The following is a 17154-nucleotide window of genomic DNA, read 5'->3' as shown; positions in this document are numbered from 1 at the left end:
CATCTCAACCCAGGCCTCCCTCCCTCCCTCCCTCCCTCCCTCCCTCCAGCAAAGCCCATCTGCCTGGCTCTGACCCTGAGCCCACCCACCACCTTCACTCAGTGATTCTCCTTCAGGGCCCTCTCACCCTCTGTCTACTTTCCAGATGCTCCAGGTTGGGGGTGAGCACAGGGAGAGCCAGACAGCCAGGGCACGATAGCTGAACTTGACCCCAGAGCTCAGCACCCACTCTATCCCAGACCTTGTTCCAAGCATCTGAGGTGGAAAATTACATTATTCTTTGGCAGTTAAGAACTTAAGGCTGAGGGAAGAAGGGTTAGCCTGAGGGCACACAGAGAGTCAATGATAAGACCATGCGCTGAACACAGACAGGCCTTTTGGATGGTACAATGCACACCTTAACTACTATGCTACCCTGCCTGTTTGTTCACATTAATAGCATCCTTCAAACTCAGGGGCCTTGATTGTTCAAGACCATCAGTGACATTATGGGTAGGCAGGGTCCTTTGTCCCACTTGCTGATTCATTTAATAGCTGCCTTGTCAGCTTTTCTCAAAGTGTGTTCCATGGAAGCCAGCCCTGTAAGATTCTTTGCAGTAGAAGGATTCCCACCAAGTCACGTCATTTTGGTAAAGGGTGTATGTGCACTCCTCTTATTGATTGACAGCTACACAAGCACCCTTGGAAAACTCAATCTTCTTGGTCATCTGAAATTACAAGCCGTCCTTCAACCAGGAAAAGGAGAACATTGTTTTCCTGTTATTCAGAGATCTAAAACTCCAAGTCTCCTTCATGCCAAAGGACAAAGTGGCTTATTACACTAAAGAAGGAGCGAGCAGGACGGGATCCTGAAATGTTTTGTTTTCTGTAAAAAAAAAAATTTTTTTGAGCCAGGTGTGATGGTACACACCTAGAATCCCAGCGTCTCAGGAGGCTGAGGCAGGAGGATCTTGAGTTCAAAGCCAGCCTCAGCAACTAAACTAGGCCCTAAGCAATTCAGCAAGACCCTGTCTCTAAATAAATATCAAAAGGGTCTGGGGGGTGCTGAGGTTGTGGCTCAGTGGTAGAGCACTTGCCTAGCACGTGTGAGGCACCACATATAAACAAACAAGTAAATAAATGTCCATCAATAACTAATAAGAATGTTTAAAAAAAAAAGGTCTGAGGATGTGGCTCAGTGCTTAAGTGACCTGGATTCAATTTCAATTCCCAGTATAAAAAAAAAGAGAGAGACTTTTTGTATGCTGCTGCTCTGTAATTATTCTATCAGATAGCACCTTAGCCTGTATATTGTGCTAAGTGAATGAATTAACTTTTCCAAATATGAATTAAATCAAAGCTTTAAAGCAAATAAAAGAACAGTTGTGCCAAGCACCCTCACCTGATCCTGGGCACCTCCCCATCCACTCTCCCTCCTGCCCAGTGTTTCTGCACTCAGTACCTTTCAAGAGGGAGGCCAGTGGGAGAGAGAGGAGAGGGGTATAGAGGGGCTTCCAGAGTTAAAACCTTGACCAAGGGAACCTTGACCTTGAAACACCAGAACTCCTCTCCTTCAAACCACCTAACCCTCCTCCTGAGTTTCCACCTCAAAGATCCACCCATTTGTCAACGTCAATCTTAACGCCCCCTTTTCCAGAATGCACACATGTGTGAGTCCCTCTCCATTCCACTCCAATCTGTCTGCACCTCCCGCCGCCCCAGTGGCACCCTTCCCCTCTCCCCAGCTCTGTGTTACCAAGCTTCCTGGAAGGCTCCCTTCCCCAACCTCTCTAATTCTCCATTCCACCACAGTAACCCTTCTTCACCCAATCCCATGACCTCCCTACCTTGCTCAAACCGTCAATGGCTCCCCATTGCCAGAGTCCAAAGTCCATAAAAGGGCTTTCCAAAGACCCTCTGTGACCAGGCCGTGATGTCCCTCTCCATCTCTAGCCAGTCCCTGATTCTCTCCTCCACACCACTCTGCTTTTTCCTCACTGCTGGCCCTTTGCCCACGAAGTTCTCTTTTTCTGGAATGTCCTTCCCTGCCTTGCTGCCCAATATGCTCCTGTTCATATTAAAATCCTCATTCCAGGGTCTCCTTCTGTCCAGATACCCCATCAACGTGCCCGTGGGTGGAACCTATTTGTCCTTCAATCCTTTCTGAAATCTCCATCATTTCTGAAATAGTGGATCCCTGTCACCCCAGTGGGCTGACATGGAACACCTGGGAGTGGACCAGAGAGTACGACTAAGTATGTGGACAAGAAACCCTGGGTGCAAATCCAGTGTAATCTTGGGCAAGTAATTTTACTCCTCTGGCCCTCAGTTTCCTCAACTGTAAAAATGGGAAGTAGAATGCCATCTATACCATGGGATTTTTGGTGAGGCTCTAGCAACGCCTAGCTCACAGAGAGTATATATTACATGTTAACAACTACCATTATGGGAAAAGAAAGGTCCACCTCTCATCCTGCTCATTTTGGGGTCTCATTCCTGGTCCCTCTTTTCCCCAAATTCTGCCGTGGCCAGCTTTGGTCATTTCACAGACTCCCTTTCAGTGTCCCCTAGACACTCAGACAGACCTTGGTTCTATCGGACCTTCTACATCCTAGGTTGCTCCGTCTGCCACAAAGCCCAGAAAGAGGCTTCTTCTTACTTTTAATTCACATTTATCATGTCTGATTAGAAACATTTGGGAATTACGAGGACTGGTAATTTTAAATATCTGCTGATATTTCCCAAGTGCCTACTATGTGCTGAGTACCCTGATTGATAATTCATTCGCTTAATAAATATCTATGGGTCTCCATGATCCACTGTGCTCCAGCCCTTGTTCCCAGAGCTGGAGATACAACTGAGAGCAAAACAATCTGGGTGCTGCCCTCACTGAGCACATGACTTAAGGGACAAGCAGACTCTAAACAAGTAAATAAAGCAACAAATAATAGTCAGCTGCATTAGTGCTATGAAGGAAGAGACGTTATTACAAGAGTATAAAGAGAAACTATTTTGGTGGTATAGAAGACAAAAATAGGTTACAACTGTTTTTTTTTAATCTCTCCATGCAAAGGATGGGCACTATGTCCACTCCCCTGAATCCGGTGTATTAATCATGCTTTAAAAAAGTGTTCTGTGTTTTATAAAGCTTTGACATCTTTGGGGCCTTGCTGTCTGGGGAAAGGCCATCCCTCCAGGGCAAGCTAATTCCTAGAGATGGTAAACAACTTGCCTTCAGAGATGCCATTCATATATAAACCAACCAACCCAAAGCCCACATTCCCAACCACTCCCTTTATCTAGGTCCCACACACCCAATCAATATTTCCCCACCCCAGGGCCAAGTACTGGACAACTCAGGGACTGTAACCTACTGTAACCCAGAGCTCATTGAGAAACCAGCCAGTCCTAATCCTGTTCAGCTGCTTAACTGCTCCTTCCCACCTTCCTTCCCATGAATACACCATAAAGACTCTGACTCAGGCTTCCTCCTCCCTCCTTCTGCCTCCTGACCTACTCTGGGCTTTCCCTGTGTAGTCCTGTATGGTACAGCATGTCCCCTCTACTTGGGACTTTGAGTATCCAAATTTTCAAATTTCCTTTCAATACCATCAGCTCCTCTGTGTTGTTACTCAGTGACCTCTGTAAATTTAACATCCTGTGGGTACAATGAACATATCTGGCAAAATTCTGTGACTGACTGATAGAACATGGCTCCAGAGATGCTTTCTGGGCCCAGGCCACAGATACTGACAGCTTCCCCTTTCTATCTCTTGGAATACTCACCCTTGGAACTCAGCAGCCATGCTGCAAGGAATCCCAAGCAGGTCCCTGAAGGGGTTCATGTGGAAAGGAACTAAGGCCCTGGCCCAGTCAAGCTTTGATTTGATAGTCAAAACCTACTTGCCATTCATGTGAGAAAACCACCCTGAAATGAATCCTCTACCTCCAGATGAACCATCCATGCTGAGCCTTGCCCAAATTGTAGATTTCTAAAGATAATAAATGATGGCAGAAATTATTTGCCAGTAAGTCTGGGGGTAGTTTTTTCATGCAGCAGTTGATAATAGGAATAGATAGGATGGGGTCTCTGAGGAAGCAAAGTTTCAGCAGAGATCTGAAGAATAAGAAGAGAAACTCGTGAGTGGAGAAGGAAGCCTCCTATTATGCATGGATGATTCTATGTCGAGCTTCACCTCCTCCCTCTTGAGACCCCACTAAAATGATGTAAGGAAGCTGGAAAGAACTAATGAGAGATTAACAATTTACCAAGCTAATGATAATCGAGTAGGGTATACACACAGGAAGCAGACCCCAAGCCCCAGGTAGGCTAAAAGATTGAAGGTTCTAGAACCTTCTGAAAGCAGAGATGTGAGATGGCCTGAGAGAAGGCAAACTGGTTGGAAGTTTCTAAGAGAAGCAATTAGACATCCAGATACCATTTCCCCACATGCAATGAGGTGGCTACCCCACCCCACCCTCTGCACCAGAGGAAGTTGAATCAGAGAGCTCTGGACTTGGGAACACTAGCATAGAGGAGATGAGAATACCATAACAAATGGATTAAGTGAAAGACTGCACGCTAAATGGTGCCCTTCTTAACCCCCTTCCCCCACTTAATTCCAAGAGAATTGGCTGCCAGATGATACAACACCAATAACCAGAAATAAAAAGTTAAGAAAATGGATCTGTCTAAAACAAAAACAAAAACACAACAACAACAAAAAAACAACCCACAGATTCTGGAATGTGTGTAGTGGGGTGTCCTTCATTGGATCATTTAAGGAGAAGCCTCCAGGAGACAAGTCCTACCCAAAACTCAGGGCTATCAATCAGTTTTTAAAGCATTAATCTCTGCCTCTTCTTCCTCCATAGCTGGAAATTAAACCCAGGGACTCACATGCTAAACAAGTGCCCTACCACTAGCTACATGCCCAGGTCTAGAGCCTCATTTTTTATGAACACACAGATAGGAATCATTAGAAATTGAAGGTAAGGTGGAGAAAATTTGCCAAATTTTCAGGAATTCTGCATGGTGGTTAATATCATGTAGATAGCTCAAGATCAGCCACAGTGGAAGTATTTACACTAGAGAAATTGGGCAAACACAGGGATTGGGGATGTGGCTCCATGGTCAATGATAGAGCACTTGTTTGTATGTATGAGGCCCTGGGCTTGAGCCTCAGCACAAAAAAAAAAAAAAAAAAAAAGAAATGTAAGATGGTGTAAACACAACAATGAAGTTTTTTTCTCTCCCCCATGAACCTGCACACCAATGGATAGACACTGAGAAATCCAAACCAACTCAAAAGCCTTTCAGAAGGAACAAGACAATGGAAGAAACTGAAGAAAATCATAATTAGAATTCTCAGAGCCATAAGAGAAAATACTAGATTCATTAACATGAATATGGAAGATAATATAGATATTTTTAAATACAAAGAACAAAAAGAGTTCTTATAAATCAAGATTTCTCAACCTTAGCACTATTGACATTTTAGGTCAGTTGATTCTTTGTTGTGGAGGCTGCACTATGCATTGTAAGATGTAAGAACTCTAGCTTCTACCTACTAAAGGCCATTAGCAACTCCCAAGTTAGGATAGTCAAAAATGGTAGATTCTAGGGGCTAAATTCATCCCTCATCAAGAACCAGTGTTACCAAAAAAAAATTATGGTACTGAGCTCAAGACCCCACATATGCTAAGCAAGCACTCCGCCACTAAAATACATGCCAAGCTCTTCAATTTTAACTTTGTGAGAGGATATCACAAGGATCAAACTTGTGATCCTTCTGCCTCCATCCTCCTGCCTTGATATCCCAAGAAACTAGAATTACAGGTGTGTGCCACCATGCCTGTAATAATAACAGGAATAAAAATTTTAATAGATAGATAAAAATATAAAGTTGAAAATGTAAAATATGTGAAAAAAACATAAAAAATTAGAGGACCCAGTGGGTCCTATGTCAGGTTAACTGAAGTTCTTGAAAGAGAAGTCAGAAAATGGAAACTATCAGAGAAGTATAAAAATAGTTTCTCATAAATGAATAACAAATTTCCAGATTGAAAGGCTTCCCAACAAAATGCGGGGGGCTATAACAAAGGATTTTCAGAATACTAGGGATCAAAAGATCATGAAATGTGAAAAGAAAATACAAGTTATAGAATCAGAAGGCCATGGAACTTTTCAAGAACAATCCTAGGAAGTAAAAGACAATGGAACAATAAGCAGTTAATAAGTTAATTAGTGGTGTCTTCATCAAGAGGTGAAATCTGGGCTGGGGTTGTGGCTCAATGGTACAGTGCTTGCCTTATACATGTGAGGCACTGGGTTTGATCCCCCTGCCCCCAGCACCACATTAAAAAAGAAAAAAAAAAAAAAAAAAAAAAACAAAGAGGTGAAATCTAATCACATGCTCTTGAATCTGAACTGGCCTTCATGACTTGCTTTACCAACAGAGTGTGGCAGAAGTACATTCTGGAACTTCAGAAGAAGGCTTTCAACTTACACCTAGGCCTCATGAGACATTTGCTCTTGGAACTCCAAGGTGCCTTATGAGAAGTCCAACTACTCTACTATCAGGAAGCCATGTTATAAGGAAGCTCAAGCTAACCACATTGAGAGACCTAAAGAGAGCAGGATACTCAGCAACACCCACTGCTCTGGCCCTCAGCCTTTCACAAAATCCTTTCTAAAGTCCCAGACACTATGGAGCAGAATTAAGCAATTCCTTATATGCCCTATCCAAATTCATGACCTAGAGAATCATAAAATATACTAACAAATCATTGTTTAAGTAACTAAGTTTGGTGGTATTTTGTTATGTAGAAGTAAATAACCAGAATGCTATGCCTGCAAAATGCTGAAGACAAATTACTTTTCAACCTAGAATTTTATACCTACCAAAACTATCAATTTCATGTGCAAGCAAAATAAAAACATTCTTAGACACACAAAGTCCAAACGTTTACCTCTTATACATTTTTTCCCCTGGGGAAGCTAGTCAGGAACATAATCCATTATATTTATCAAGGGAGTAAGTTAGAAAAAGGAAAGGAAGGAATCCAGGAAATAGAGGATGCCAACACAGAAAGTGGAGAAAGGGAGCTGAGAGAGCAATGGGTCTCCAGAGGACTGTCTCTAAGAAAATGGAAACAGGGCTGATTGTTTCAACATTTTAGGGGAGATTTACACCTCGGCTAGAGTGAAGAGGGATCCTATACAGGAAACTAAGCAGAAACAGCAAAGGAGGTGGGTGGGAAATCTTTTCTGGAAAGGGCACAGGAACATAATACACTGAGGGGTTGGATGTGAATGTTTCCATAGTCAGTGGGCTGTAAACTTATTGTGAGCATAAGGGGAGTGCACTGAGGTATAAAAGAATAAAATCCTCCAGCTGGACCTGTAGCTCAGTGGTGAAGTGCTTGCACACATGAGGCCCTTGGGTTCAATTCTCAGTACCTTAAAGAAAATAATAATAATGAGGAGAGAGAGGGAGGGGGATGGAGTGAAGAGTGGGGAGAGAGTAAAATCCTCAACTTTCACTTTAGGAAAGAAACAGAAAATGTCTAAAGTGGAAAAAAAATTCAGAAATGACCATATAAACATATTTAGAAACATGCTGACAAATAGAAGAAACAGCTAAAAAAACTAAAGCAGAGAGTGGTTTAAGTTCAATACCCACATGGCTTTGATCAGATGAGCATTGTTATGTGGATGAGAGGTATTCCAGATATCATGGACACTGTAAGAGATGACCTTGGGTCAGGTAAGAACCCAGTGTGTTCCAGGAATTGAAAGAGGGTCTGTGTGGCTGGAACACAGGGAGAAGGGGAGAAGGGTGAAAGGGGAGGGAGGGGGAGTAGGCAAGTGCTATAGTTGGGATCTAGAGTGTCCACAAGGGCCCAGGAGTTAAAGGCTTGGTCCTAGCCTGTGGCACTGTTGAGAGGTGGTGGAATCTTTTAATGTCTAAGGAGCAGGAGGTCCTAGGTCATTGACAAGGTGCCTCTGAAGGAGATAATGGGCCTTCAAAAGAGGTTATGGAACTTCGGTATCTTCTCCTCCTTTTCCCCCACCACTTCCCAGCCATGAGGGAACAGCTTTGCTCCACCCCTCAAGTGCTCCTTCCACAATGTGCTGCTGCCCTGCCACAGGCCCAAAAGCAACAGGGCCAACTGATCATGGGCTGAAATCTCCAAATTATGGGCCAAAATAAACCTTTTCTCTTTTTTTGTTGATTATCTCAGGTATATGTTATAGTAATGGAAAGTTGACTGGCAAAGCAGGGGCCAGATCATGCAAGGGCCCACGAGCACAATAAAGATGGCTTTTTATTCTAAGAAAAATTGAATAAGACTTTAGAGTCTTAAGCAGGGATTTTGAGGAGCAGGCATTTTGCTCTTCTAAAAGACCTTTCTAGCTTTTGTGTGTTGGCAAACTGAACTGTGGCAGTAGAGTTGGAGAGAAGAGGCAAACGTAAAGCTATAGTTTGGAAGCAGAATGTTTAGAATTCACAGAATTTTTTCACAGCAACCCGTTACAGATGAGGAAACTGAGGCACTAAGTGATGTGCTGAGGATCTCACCATTGGAAGGGAGTGGGATTCACTCCCAGTTTCTCAAGCCCAAGACCCTGTTCTGTGCTTGACACAGAGGGAAGGGTATAGCCCTGGCCTTTCCCTTGGACCCAACAGGAAAGAAAAAAAAAAAAAAAGCACAGTTCAATGTGGACCCCAAACCTCCAAATGTTTATCCTTTTGGAACCAGTCATCCAACTAACCTAAAACAAGGAAGCTCTTTTTTCAGAATGTTGTCCATCCAAGTGAAGATTCCAACCCTGGCCAGTTGGAAGTCACCTAAACATGGCACACAGGGAATGGGTAAAGAAGAGGAGACCAAGCACTGGGTGGAATGTTTGGCAGCCATTAAACACTCTGATGATGAGCAATAATAGCTGCCACATAATGAACACCAACTGTGTGCCAGACACTGAGATGGGCACTATTTAAGAGCCACAAAAACCTTTTAAGGTAGGTACTATTATACCCACTTTACAGAAGGGAAAACTAAAGTTCAGAGAAATAGGGCTGGGGATGTGGCTCAAGCGGTAGCGCGCTCGCTTGGCATGCGTGCGGCCCGGGTTCGATCCTCAGCACCACATACAAAGATGTTGTGTCCGCCGAGAACTAAAAAAATAAATATTAAAAATTCTCTCTCTCTCTCTCTCTCCCTCCCTCCCTCTCTCACTCTATAAAAATAAAATAAAATAAAATAAAGTTCAGAGAAATAAAGATCCCTCTGGGTAGCACACTGCCCTTCTCCGAGCCTGTTTCCTCCTCTGTACAACAGGAATGGAAACCCTAGGAAGTGATGAGGGTGAGCAGGGTGTAGGGATGATCCGAAGGAAAGCTCTTTGTCAATGTCATGGGGCAACTTTTCATAAATGTACTCATTTGATCATAACACATGCTCAGTTGTTTTGGGAAATGCAGACGAACCCAGCCGCTCAGGAGGAATTAATAATCATCCACGGTCCTCACAATCCTTGGCAGTGCTGAGCCATGCTCAGCCCTCAGTGAGATGGTGAGAATGCTGTGCATACACCATGCTGTCAGAGTGTGGGTGTGATGGAGTTAGGGACAAGGGCAGTGACTGGGATGCTGCTGGAGCTGGTCCTGGAGGGGTTGACAGGGATAAGGCAGTGTTCACGTGGCGGAAGGGATGGCAGTGGGGATGGAAGTGACAATGGTGCACTGCTAATGTGTATGATGGTTAGGAGGGAGATCCAGGTGGAGCTGGTAGAGGTGGTGATTTTGGGGTAGAAATGTTGGTGGACTGGAAATGGAGGTACAGATAGAGTTCTTGGAGGCAATAGTTGTGGGATGGAGATGATGGTGGTGGGTGGAGACGCAGCTGAGCATAAGTGATGGGGTACACTGCTGATGTCCACCCTGTGAGGAAAACTCAGGGGCTTTCATGCTGGGTGGACATGTCAGGACCTGGCATCCCTGAGGGGCTGTAATCGTCCACTTAATCTCTCATCTCTTCTGTTCTCTCCTCTCTCCTCCTTCAGAAGTGAGTCAACAGTTGCAAAAACAGTCATTAGGTGCACAGCCAGCAGGAGTAAAAGGTATATTTATCTCCATTACAAAGTCCATCTCAGTCCCTCTCCCAAGATGGGAGATTACTGTCCTCAAGATCCCTCTACCCAGTCCTCAAGAAAAAATGGAGCTGACAAGAAGGGCCACGTGCTGTGAATGGCACTTTGTACCCATTATCACTGAGCATACGAGGTGGGGGAGAGACAGGGACCAGTCAGTAATGGGGGTCAGATCCAAAGCCAGGTAATCTGTGCTCTCTGTTCTGGCCTTCTGGTGTTTCCTTCCTGACCTGCCAAGATCCGCCCCCAGGTAGGTGAGGTTGAGGGAGATCAGCCTGAACCAGGACCCTCATTCCCCACCATCCCTGAGGCCTCCCCTCACAGCGCCCTTCCTCTGTACTTCCTCTTGCTGTTCAATTTGTCCCATTCCCGTCCCACTCTCATGGTGAGGGGGAGGTCAACAAGTCTACTGTCCTTACTCAACAAGGATGGGACCCTTCATCTGCATAAGCACATACAAAGTCTCCCTGCATCTGGTCCTCAACACCCCCTGGAAGGAAGAGGAGGCTCCTCAGCACCCCCAACCCCCATTTCCCATGGGGACCCAGAGTCTCAGGGAAGCAAAGGCTCCTGCCCAATAGAGGCCACCAGCCAGAGGGGGAGCTGGGATGGCGCCCTCCTGACTTCTGGCCTAGAGAGCTCTTTCCTGTCCTCTTGTCTCTCCTCCCTCCGGATCAGCTGGGTAGGCCCTGGGTTTCATTCCATCTTGCTTCCTCTTTGTCACACGTCACAGCAACTTTTCATAAACATACTCATTTGATCGTAATGAGGCCAAAGTTCAACATCATTCCCGGCATTTGGTTACTTAAGGAAAAAAATGTCCTGTGTGAGCCTGGGAAGGCACCAGGGCAGGCTGCCCTCTCTGAGAGCCTTCCCATCCGGCTGGGCTCACTTGCTTCCAAACTCAGACTCCCCCACGGCTTCCCCTGGCCGCAGGACACCCTTCCTGCCCTTCCCCCTGGCAGGCAAAGTCCTCACAGGGTCCGGGTCTCAGTGTTCATACCAGCCGTTCTCTCCCCTCCTGTGGTCCAAGGACACGGAAAGCCCCAGTTCTTGGTTCACACCCTGCATTTTCTCTCCTTCCTGCATTTGCATCTGTCCTCCCCTCTGCCCAAAAGTCCTTCCCATGCCTTTGGCACGTGTGCAAATTCTCCCATCTTTTAAGGCCTAGGTCAGGGGTGGAGCCATGTTCCAGCAATTGGTATTTCCCCCTCTGGGCCCGTAATTTTTGGTACTCCAGCAAGGCACCAATGAAAAGAAAGTGGGTGGACTTGCCCATGGGCAACTTTCTCTGGGTACCCCCTTCTCCCAGCAGGCGCAGCCTCAGGCCAAGCTTGGTTCTGAAGCAAGGCACAGTCCAGTTCCAGCTCCAGCCATCGCCATGCACAACTGTATGCGGTCTCCTTTCTTTCGGTTTGTTTCACTAAGAGTTGGAGACTCTACATTCTGAAAAGTCTGCTTCCTTGCCCCCAAGCTCTGGTCCCACTCTTATTCTTTCCCACTCTTTTTTTTTTTCTTCCAGGGCAGGGGGGGCAGGGGGGGAGGGCGGAGGGGGGGAGGCCGGGCGGGGGATGGTGCTGGGAACTCAGGGGCACTTGACCACTGAGCCACATCCCCAGCCCTGTTTTGTATTTTATTTAGAGACAGGGTCTCACTGAGTTGTTTAGCACCTCACTTTTGCTGAGGCTGGCTTTGAACTTGTGATCCTCCTATCTCAGCCTCCAGAGCTGCTGGGATCTATTCCTACTTTTAAAAAGTGTTTGGGGCTGGGCATGATGATGAACATCCGTAATCTCAGTGACTCTGGAGGCTGAGGCAGGAGGACTGAAAGTTCAAAGCCAGCTTCAGCAAAAGCAAGGCACTCAGCAACTCAGTGAGAACTTGTCTCTAAATAAAATATAAAATATGAGGCTGGGGTTGTGGCTTAGTGGTAGAGCACTTGCCTAGCATATGTGAGGCACTGGGTTCAAATCTCAGCACTGCATATAAGTAAATAAAAATAGATGGTCCATTAACAACTAAAAAATAAAAAAAATAGGGGGCTGGGGCTGTAGCCAGCGCTCAGTGGCAGAGCGCTTGCCTAGGTTTGAGGCACTGGGTTTGATCCTCAGCATCACATAAAAATAAACAAATAAAATAAAGGCATTCTGTTCATTTACAACTACAAAAAAATATATATTTAAAAATATATAAAAAATAGGGCTGGAGAGATGACTCAGTGGTCAAGTGTCCTTGAGTTCAATCTCTGGAACCAGGAAAAAAAAAAAAAAGTGTTTGAGGAAAGATCAGAGGCAAATGAGGAGATTCTGGACCACACCTCGGAGAATGCAGATAGTCCCTGGGTGTCCTCTTTGGCCCTGCTGGGCCCTGGAAACACCAGCTCATCAAGCTCATTTGGAGGAGGCTTCAGACAGCTCAGAACAGTCCAGGGATGTTCTAGACTTTCTAGAATTCAGATCCACTGGGATTCAGAGCCTCCAGGAGGATGAGAAGGGAGGCCTGCCCACCTTATCCAAGGGCCTAGCCACACCACCCGCCACTTACCACACTTTCATTTCTGCTTTCTCTTGTTGCCTTCCCAAGGAATTATCATTCAGATCACATCATTCTGAGAAAACTGAGGCTCAGAGATGCTCAGAGAAGGATGCCCAAGAGCAAGGGGCAGAGAATTAGACCCAGAGCAGCTTTAAACGCAGGAGACCCTGGCCAAGGTCTGGTTTGGGCTCCACTCAATCATTCCATGGCTATATCTGCAGACACCAACTCAGCTAGGGTGTTCCAGGGTGAGGATATGGGACTCACCACCCCTATAGTGCCCCTCCCACAGTTTGCTGCATCTGAGAGACAGATATGGAGTCAGATGGATTCCAACATTTCATCTACTCATGCAGCCCCAGGCCAATTCCTACCCCCCTCCCTGGGCCTCTGTTTCCCACACTGAGAAGTGGGACTAGGATAAGGTCATGGCCTGTTTTGTTTTATTTTTGTGGTGCTGGGGATCATACTCAAACCCTAACGCTTGCCAGGCAAGTGCTGTACCACTGAGCCACATCCCCAGCCTGCCCGGCCTGTTTTGATCAACAGACTCTCATGCTCACTGAGACCCTACCTTGGGCTTGTGCTAACCCAGTAAGCCAGTCCCTACCTTAGGAATGAGTCCGGGCCCCCGGGGGCAGCTTAGTCTCCACCATATAGACCACGGCAAGGTGATGTAGTAGGGCCTGGAATGAGCCAGGTTTGGGGGCCATTAGTCCCCACCTGACACCTCCTCATCCTGGCTGAGGTAGCACTGGACTTGATCACTGAGTCTGGAGAGAGTATACAAGCACCCAACCCTGCCTGCCTCCGGGCTGTTCAGCTTCTTGGCTGTACTAGCATCCCCACCCTACAGATGAGGAAACTGAGGCCCACAAGAGTTATGCAGTCCAGAGCTTAGATCTAAACCAAGCAGTCAGGGTCAGAGCCCAGCTTTTTCTCCTAAACCTCTAGGGCTCCCAAGGCTCACTTACCTTGTCCTCATCCTTTCCAGTCTCCTATGAAAGGAGCCCAGGTGGGTTAATTAATTTGCCTGGGAGACCCTGCCTCCCTTCCATCCTGAGAAGACTCTTCCGTAGGCCACATTACCCAAGGACTTGGAAGAGCAGGAAGTAGGCATTATCCCCATATTCCAGAAGAAATGGAGACCTCGCAGCTGGTTGGGACTCAACTCCAGGTGTGTCCAGCCCAGCACCACAGCTAGCTCCATCTGGCAGGCATTCCCACCCAGCGGCAGGCGGGATCTTTAAAGACCCCCAAGCTTGCCTCATCTCCAAGGACCCTACCTTACCCCCAGCCAGAAAATCCCAGAGCCCACTGCTGCATCTGAGCCGTGTGTTCCCTACCTGTGCCCCGGAAGGGGCCACAGAGGCGGAGATGATCACCAGCAAGCACAGATAGGCACTGTCTAGGCCTGGCAGCAGCACGCCCTGCAGACTTTGGCACCATCTCTGCCTCTTCTGAGCAATCATTAACCCTGCCAGAGACCACACCTCCCGGGATGGGGCTGACTCCTCAGGAGGCACTGACCACAGCTGGGGGCCAGGGGAGGAGGAAAGGACAGTTCCAGGGCTCACAGTGATCCTGAGACGAGAGTTCAGACTGGAGGAGCAAGGCGGGAAGGACCTGGAAGACCCCCAGCTCAGAGCACCTGGGAACAAAGATCCAGCCCTGTGGTAGGCGGGAGATGGAGAGGGTAATGGAGTGGGGGATGTCAAGACCCTCCCTGCTACAAGAGTCTCCAGGGACAGGGACTTGTGGAGAAGGCAGGGTTAGGACAGGAGAGGAGACTAGTAAAATGGTTTGACAGTCAAACGTGGCGACTCCAGGACAGCCCGAGAGGTTTATGCAGGGGAGCGAGGCACCCTGGAACTGCCCCTCCTGTCATTGCTATTTATTCTCTCCACTGAGGCCCTCAAAGAGCAACCACCCTTCTCCAGGAGTTTCATCCACCCCAGGCTGGCTAAAGCTGTCTCAATGCCAATGGCTTCCCATCAGGGACCGAGCCCCCAGCCCCTTCTCAGCCAACCTCAAGGCCCAACCATCCCATGTGAACACAAGAAAAGAGGGTCCCAAGTACAAGATCATCAGCCTTGTGTCCTGCCTCTTTCTAGCTGGGGAAGACAGTACCCCCTTCTGAACCATGCTGTCTGCACCCAGGTCCCTCTGGCACCTGCTGGGAGCCTGTAGGGTAGACAAGCAAGCACAGCGAACCCCGGCACTTCCAGAAGGGATCACGGGATGCAAATCCTTGGAACTGGCATCTCACGATCCAGAGAAGTTCTAGTGAAGGCTGATGTTATGCCTTCCAAAGGGAGTTGGAATCAGCATTTATTGAGTACCTACTGTGTGCTTTACATCATGTTCTCAATGATGCCTGACATCACCTAGGAGAGTTAGAGACCCATCATGCCCATTCCACAGAGGAGGAACCTGAGGTTTAGAGAGAGGAAGTGACCATGCCAATGTCCCCTCAAGAGCAAATAACTGAACTGGCAACACATTCTGACTAGAGCCTCAGGGCTCCACAAATGGAAAGGGCAGGGGAGTGGCCACCGTGTCCTTGCTCACTCACCTGGACCCTCCCTCTTGCTCCTTTAGAGGGGGGATTTCTCTGTGCACTTCTTTCCTTGTCTCCGTCTGCCTACCTCCCAGAAGGTCTCCCCTGTTCCCTGGCAGTGGGCACCTGATATTCCCATTGCCCAGTAGTCTTTCTCCTGGCAACAGCACCCTAGTTTTTATTTGGGGAAACTCCATGCACCACTCTCCTCTGCTCCATGCTAGGCATAAATGAGGCTGAGCCAGTCAAGTCACAGTGTCTCCTGGTCTGGGCAGGTGACCAAAGTTGGGCCAATAAGAATGAATGGGTCTCAAGTAAAGGATTTTTGTTGGAATGGTCAAGAGCAAGAACTTCCTCCCAGTTGGGATGTCTGAGTTGTAAGAAAGTGACTCTGGGGCTTCCAAACGCTATCTTACTATTTGGAAGGCAAAGTCTGACTGAGACATAATCTAAGACTGAGTAAAGCGGAGCTAAGAAACAGAAACACACAGATTCCTTGTGACTCTGTGTGAGCCCCTGATGCAGCCTGTTGAACCCATCTATCACCAGATTTTTCAGTTACTGAACCAAAACATTGCCTTTTCTGCTACAGCTTGTTAAGTTGGTTTCCGATCTGACTACAGTCCTCTTCAAGATGGAAGTTCCCTTTCTTCAACACCCAACCCTGATGCAAAGAAAGGGCATAGACAGGTGAGCAAGAGAGACAGAGTCTGAATGTGGCTTGGCCACTTCCCAGTTAGTAAGCCTCTTGGAGTCCCTGCTCCTCCTTGTATCATGATATCAGAAACCCTCATTTGTTTTGTTTTGTTAAACATTTAGTTTTTAGTTGTAGGTTGATACTGTACCTTTATTTATTTATTTATTTTGCTGAGGATCAGATCCATTGGCTCACGCATGCTAGGCAAGCGCTCTACCTCTGAGCCACAACCCCAGCCCCAGACATTCTCATTTATAACTCAAAGAAAATATTACCTACTGCATGGGATCTTGTGAGGATTAAATCAGGTAACTGAGACACCACTCAAGTCATGGGATCTTCCCACACACCCTCATCTGGGCTTCCCTAGCATTGAATTCATAACTTTCTTAAGGCATATGCCCTCCATCTTGTCAGCCCCATAGGGTGGCCTGTTCCTCATGAGCAGGAACCACATCTGATTCACATTCAATGGATACACATCAGTTAGTTACTATAGCCAGAAATTTTAACAGGATAATTTGTTCCCCAGCTCCTCAAATTTAAAACAGATTACCAATATATATGCTACAACAAGCTTTAAAAGGCAAAGAAATCTGAGGCTGGAATTGTGGCTCAGTGGTAGAGCGCTTCCTAGCACACGTGAGGCACTGAGTTTGATCCCCAGCATGACAGAAAAAGTACTAAATAAAGGTATTGTGTCCACCTAGAACTGAAAAATAATATTTTTTAAAAAGGCAAAGAAATTTGAAGGGAAGATGCTTGAGAAAACAAGGAGAATCTAAGCTTGAATGGAGTCCACAGAATATTTGCCTTAAAATTATGGGTAAAAGAGGTGGGCCATGAATCAGGTTCTGAGCTTTTCAGCAGGAAGGCAAAAAGGGAAACATGATCCACTGAGTCCGGCATCCATCTGTTTAAAACTACAAGTCTAGGCCAGGTACTGTGGCCCATGCCTATAATCCCAGTGGCTCAGGAGGCTGAGGCAGGAGGATCATGAGTTCAAAGCCAGTCTCAGCAAAAGCAAGGTGCTAAGCAACTGATCCTCGAAGTAGCAGAATGTGTCTTCATGCGCAGGTGTGCCTTCCTGCAGCCCATGGGTGGAGCTGTGCTCACCTGTACCTTTGTGATATTACCCCTTGCCCTGTTTGGGATAGAATGTTCCATGGAAATGCCTTTTGTGTGTCCCCTTCTCTTGCTCTGCCTTTGGGTGTGGCCTACCCA

Source organism: Marmota flaviventris, chromosome 5 (genome assembly GCF_047511675.1).
Source record: "Marmota flaviventris isolate mMarFla1 chromosome 5, mMarFla1.hap1, whole genome shotgun sequence".
Lineage (NCBI taxonomy): Eukaryota > Metazoa > Chordata > Mammalia > Rodentia > Sciuridae > Marmota > Marmota flaviventris.
The sequence above is the reverse complement of the archived record's forward strand: the minus strand, read 5'-3'. Positions refer to the sequence as shown.